The sequence below is a fragment of the Petaurus breviceps genome, unplaced genomic scaffold (genome assembly GCF_028583685.1).
Source record: "Petaurus breviceps papuanus isolate PSGF00001 unplaced genomic scaffold, PetGlider_PUasm1.0 128, whole genome shotgun sequence".
In the NCBI taxonomy this organism is placed as follows: Eukaryota; Metazoa; Chordata; class Mammalia; order Diprotodontia; family Petauridae; genus Petaurus; species Petaurus breviceps.
The window spans coordinates 1655952-1662367 of NW_027185664.1; the positions used below are offsets into that span (position 1 = coordinate 1655952).

Here is a 6416-nt window from a genome sequence, read left to right on the forward strand (position 1 = left end):
GGAGCTTTGGGTAACACCCAATGGTAGTAGCCATGACACATGTTCATTGGAGAGAACTGAAAGGCAGTCAGAGAATCAAGAAAAAGCAGTCATGAAAGCCCAGACAGGAGAGTATCAAGGAAGAGAAGGTGGTCAACAACCCCAGATGATTACAAAGAGGTCATGAAGGATAAGTACTGAGAAAAAAGTCACTAGATTTGTCAAATGAGAGATTTTTGGTTAAGTTGATTAGTGAGGTAAAAACTAGATTGCAGAATAAATTTTGAGGAGGGGAAGTAGAGAGAACAAATATAGATGGTTATGGCTTTTTTTTATTTTATTTTAGACTCAAACACCAGAACACAAATACAGACTAGAGAAAAGAAACAAAATGTATCAAACTTAAATACTGGAACTTAAATACAAAGTTAAAAAGAAAAAAAGCATGTCGTGTGCATAGCAGAACATAAGAGAGGATTCACAATAAGCAATAATAAATGTTCATTTCAAGAAAGCCTATATAATAAATAATATTTGTTGTGTTGAGAATTGTCTTTTTTTCTTTGCTTCTTCATGAGTTTTTTGTTCTGGGCTGTGCACTTTTTTATTTTGTGCTTTTTTTTTTCCTACCCCTAACTTCCCCACCCCCCAAGGCCACAATAAAGTTTAGATATGTTTCTCTATAGCTATAAATATGTATACCATATACAAATATATAGTGATAGCTTTTTAAAGGAAATTTAGCTGGAAAGGAAAGGTGAGATATAGCACGACAGCTAGTAGGTATGAGGACCAAGTGAAAGTTTGCTAAGGATAAAGTAGGCTGGGTATATTTATAGATGACAGAAAAACCCAATAAATGCAGGTGAAGACTGGAGTGACAGGAAGGGTGATTGAGGAGGAAGTCTGCAGGAAAAGAAAGAGAGGAATAGGATGAAAGAGGAACTGGTGCTAAGAGAAGGGGAAAAAAAAGAAAGCTATCACTTCTAAATAGGGAATTCAGAGAAGGTTTCATGAAGGTGACGCTGAAGATGGGCCTTCCAGGAGGAATGGCGACTGGACCCGTAAGTCACAAATAACCAAACATGGAAATAGACTCCAGTAGGTCAAGCATTGACACAAACCCAGACGAACCTGAAGCAGAGCGTGAGCACACATTTTAACTCCTGTAACATTTCTGGAATATCTTTTGTAATTCATGCTTTGGCTTCTTTTCCCCTCAGATTCTTTCAGGCCTTCACAGAAAGTGTAATTCAAGAACCTGCTGGAAGCAAGCACATTGAAATATTTTCAAAATACATTTTCTTCACCAATAGTCCCCTGGGGAAAAGAAGGAAAGTCACCCTTGCTATTTGCTCCTGTTGCGAATGAGTGTTTCAGATGAGTTACTCAATGTTTGGGCCTGAGCTCAGAATCACAGGGTGTCAGAGTAGGCAGGGGTGACAGAGACTTTATATTTCTATAGATACCTACATGAAAATACTTTCTATTATATCAGCAGCATAGGGTCATCCAGTCTCTATTTGGGCATGCTCAGTAATAGGGACCTAACTACTTACAAAGGCATCTCATTACACTTTAGAAATGCTTTAATCATTAGGAAATGTTTCCTTATTTCAAGTGCTCAGCCGTTTTTGGGGAGGCATGTAGATCCCCTTTGGTCAATGGAAGAACCTATAGAACCTTTCTTAGAATAATGTTTTAGGTGCATAAAATAAAATATATTTAATTAAAAATGAAACAAGCTATATTAAAACACAATGATTTTTTAAAAGTCTTACTTTGAACCTAAATGTACTTCTCTGCAAATTCTACCTATGGTTCCTAGTCATATGCTTTAGAGCAAGTGGAAAAAAAAAGGACCTCTCTTTCACTTGGCAGACCTTCAAATATGTAAAGACAATTTTCATAATGCTCCTGAGACTCTTCCAGCCTCACTATCCCCATTGCCTTCAACCAATAATTATATGGCATGTTCTGTCCCCTTAACAGTTCTTTGGATTGTGATATATAATTTGTCAATATCCTTCTTAAAATATGGTACCCAGACCACACCAATTGCTGTTGAATAGGGGCCATTATTTTCTTTTTCACTCGGTCAAAGCAACTGAGATGGAGGGAAAAGGGAATCAAATCTTCCTAGAGAAAAGTTTTCTAGGAAGATTAATGCTGTCTCTCTATGACCTAACTAGCCTCCAAGGCTCAACTCAAGAAGGACTCCTAGGTAGCACAGTGGATTAAACACTGACTTTGGAATCGGGAAGATTTTTGAGTTCAAATACAGCCTCAGACACTTACTAGCTCTGTGACTTTGGATCAATCACTCAGCCCCAATTTCCTCAGCTGTAAAATTGTGATAATTTTTGGAAGATAAAATGAAATAATATTTATATTTAGCACAGTGCCTGGCACATAGTAGGTGCTATATAATGCTACCTATCATCATAATCAACATTATTATTTTAATTATTCTATAAAGCCTTCTCCCAAGATTGCCTTTTACTCTGGTCTCTCTTGCCTTTGAATTCCTCTTGAATTTATTCTCCATAGCACGACTAAATACCTTGTAAAATTCTGTCTGATATTGTTCTATAATCACTCCATATTTGGGGGGAATTGGGTCAGGGTCCTGTCTAAGAAGAGGGCTCAGGAGGCAGGATCTACACTAGGTATGCTGACAGTACGGTGCTAGAATTCTAAGACCTCGGAATGAGTTTTGAGTGCATGCTTAGCTTGAGGGAAAATAGACACAAAATATGCTATATCGGGAGGTTTTTTTGTAATTTTGAAAAAACTATGACAATAGTTTAAAAACCTTATTAGTCACTGCAGAATAGTTACAGCTTGTGAACTTAAGGCTGGCGTTGCTTATCTTATTCAGGGTGACTTACCTCTCAACAGGACAATAAAGAGACCTTTGTTTCTCAGGATTTGAACTCCCAGGAAAAGAAACTCTTTCCCATTCTGCCCAGGAAACAATAAGTAACGACTAACTGGCGTCACTGCAAGAACCTTTGCTTCCCCAATCAGGTGACACCAGGGTATATAAAGGGTTTATATTCCCAAGTGATATAGGATGCTCCAAAGGTCCTAGATGAGCTTGCCAGGTAAAAATTCTATTCGCAAAACGACTATCTCCAGGAGAGTATTTTTTTTTTTAAATAATAGATCCCCTAAATGGGCAGATTCCCATCTTTTATGGACATTGTTCTATAGGAGTTTGAGTATAGCTGTTTCTTTAAAAAAAAAATGGATCTTGGATATCCCCTTGAGAATTGGAGATGGTTCAGAGGGCAGCAATGAAAATGATTAAATGGAAGAAAACAAAACCTAGAAGAAGAATTTAGGAATAAAGTAATTTAGAGTGAAGGACAAAAGTTGAGACGTGATTTAATAATAATGTTCTGATATCTTTAAGGTCAAAAAATGAGCGTTAAATCCCAGTCTGTTTCAAGGACAATAGAAAAAAATAAATTGGCTTAAGTGTGAATGGGGAGGATTCAGGTTAGGGAGAAAAAAGAGCTTACTCTGAGAAAGGGTTAAATATTAGAATTGGATTTAAAGGGCGCCAATTTCCTTGAATATTTCAAAATAAGATGGATATTCTCTTGTCTTGACTGGTTGAGGGTCAGTCCTACCTGAGGTCAAGGGATAAACTAGATAATTTTTGAAGTACTATGTCTTGGAGAGAAACATGAAATAAATTGAACTACAAACTCAATAATTCAGCAAGCTTAACTAAATATATCAAGCTTCAGTCTAGAAAAGAGAAGACAGGGAAAATCATATAGTGAACTAGATTTGAATTATCCTTCAAGGCCCCCCCTTACTCTATACTTCTATTATTCTGATTCTAGGGTAGTGCTTTCACACTTTCTCAAGTATGAAAAACAGTTTTTCATGGAATCCTCACATTTTAATGTGAAGGAGCAGAATTAATGGATGTATAAATGAAAAAGTGTTTATCAGTTGCTTGCTATAGGCCAAGCATTGTTTTAATTGCTGTTTTGTTGTTTGTCCTGCGATTTTGAAGAGGACCATGACATCAGGAGGCAACACCATGACACCCAAGCGAATTGGATTTAAGTGAGAAGGGCGGTGCAAAGTCACCAGCCTCACTTTCTGCTCTGGAGCCTCTGGGTCCAGTGGCAAGATATAGATCAGGATGACTGGAAATGACCCTTGTTAATTGTATTATCTGTTGATTGAGAAAACACAGAATGACAAAAGGGTACAACTAAGTCCTTAACATCTATATTAATCACAACTGTATCTATAGACATTTTAGAAATAGTATAAGTAAATTAAATACATAAAAACAGTAGTGTTTGAGTATACAACATACAATACTATGTTGCCTATGTATGTCTATGGAAGGCAAGTTTACTTATTATACTGTGACACTGAATTAGATGGATCTTTTGTTATAAATCCAAGGCCCCCCAACTCCTCAGACCACAAGCTGGGAACTCCAGGTTTAAAGAACAGACTTTCTCTGAGATTCTCCAGTGTTCAACACTAGACAGAAATTTATGGTGACTTCTCAATCAAGGGAGAAATTTTTAGCAATTTAAAACATTTAAAACTATTAACTATTTAAAAAATGAAATGGACATTTTTTTTGCAATAGAAAGCATGTAACATGCCTGCAACAGGAAGTTTAAGGATGTCCTGTTAGGAATATTGTAGATGAGATTTCTGCATTGAGTGTGTACATGGACTCTCAGAATCTATAATCTGGCATCCAGCTCTTACCTGTTGACCTACATCAAATCACTTAAGCTCTCTCAGTTTCTTCAACTATAAAATGAAACAAAAGATGGACTAGATTGCTTCTGAGATTTCTTTTAACTCTAGATGATTCCCTCTTTCTCTCTGTGTGTGTGTGTGTGTGTACTTCATTTCTTTTTCCAGAAATTTAAGTATCCAGAAGTTTAAGTATCAAATCTTCAAAGATGCCTTATATCCTAAAGATTGGCCCAAAGAAGCTGAGAAGGGGTATGAAAAAATTCAAGACAAAGAATTTTTAGCACCATCTTCCTATGCCTTGAAAGCTCCCATATTCACATTCATCTAATAACAGCAGAGTAAGGTGCCTTTCAAATCAGTTTCCTGAGAGACTGAACAGTGACCTGATATTTAGTTTGAGAAGTTTTCCAAACATCATTTCAACAATGACTATTCAATTTGTTGATTCAGTATGGATTTTTTAAAATGTCTTCAAATAAATTCCAGAAACTAGTCAAAACAAATGAAAACTAAAGAAAGAAGCCCAAGAGGAAAATGGCTCATGGACTAGCCAAACAGACATGTGGAAGAGGAATTGTTCTTGGCGTCAAAGGCCCAAAAGAGGAACAATGAGTGGAAGATGTAAAGAGGAAATTTTAGGCTTATTACAAATGCAATTCTTTCACTCCACTCTAAACTTCACTCTTCTCAACTGCCTGATCAAGATGAGGTAAGAGGAAGGATTGATGGACCAAATTCATCTGTTCATGGAAGAATTAGGGGAAAAAAAGTGATCCATTTCTTGGCTACTAGAAACTTGAAAGCTCAAGGTCAGAAACAGGTAAAGGTGGTGGTGGGGGAGGCTTGGTTTTTTGGGTTTTTCCCCTCCTAGTCTGATCTGCCCTTATTCCATTCCTTTTCCACTAACAATGAGTTAGCTGGGCTGAAAAGCAGTAGAAGTGGGGGGAAGGGGAAGGAGAATCCTGGGAAGATGTTGGAATGAAGCGTAGCCTAGGTAGGAAAATAGTCTAGCAACTCATCAGCCCATCTATCCTCTCTCTGGCCTCATTTCCGTAATTGACAGCTTGGTTGTTCCAGGGAGGTTCTGTGGCCTAGAAGCTGCTGAAGTTTTGTACTTATTTTTGACATTGCCCTCTTGGCAATGTTTTGGAAGGATTCTATTCCCAGGCTGGGCTGAAACTCCATCTCTTCCAGCTCTCCACCACTGGCCTATCTCCCTTCCTATGGCAGCCGCTTTAGCCTGAAGTGTTTCCCTTGCATCCCTTCAGGTTTCTGAAGTTTTATGCAATGATATTTTATGCAACCTAATGTGTTAGTATCTTGAATGTATGCCACAAAGAATCGCTCTCACAAGGGCAGGTGATCTCATCAATTCCCATGGATTAAACTATTATCTATACAAAGGATTCCCAGATCTACATATCTAGCCCAGCTAGACCCAATCCATTCAACAAGATGTGGCAGGTAATTGATAGATGTGTGACATAAGGGAGAATGAAGAGTTAAGAATACCTACTGGGGGTCAGCTGGTGTCACAGTGAATAGAGCACCGACCCTGGAGTCAGGAGGACCTGAGTTCAAATCCAGCCTCAGACACAACACTACCAGTGTGACCTTGAGCAAGTCACTTAACCCCAATTGCCCTGCCTTTCCCCCTCCAAAAAGCAAAAAAAAAAAAAAAAAAAAAA

At 37.8% G+C, this 6416-nt stretch overlaps 1 long non-coding RNA gene across 1 annotated transcript in view; it reads right to left on the minus strand.

Moving 5' to 3' along the window:
- Positions 1-346: 346 nt before the first annotated feature.
- Positions 347-6416, minus strand: part of LOC138172388 (uncharacterized) — a 178674-nt gene continuing 172604 nt past the window's right edge. Inside the window, exon 3 of the long non-coding RNA XR_011171110.1 lies at positions 347-1240. This is a non-coding gene — a long non-coding RNA (uncharacterized lncRNA). The remainder of the gene's footprint in view (positions 1241-6416) is intronic.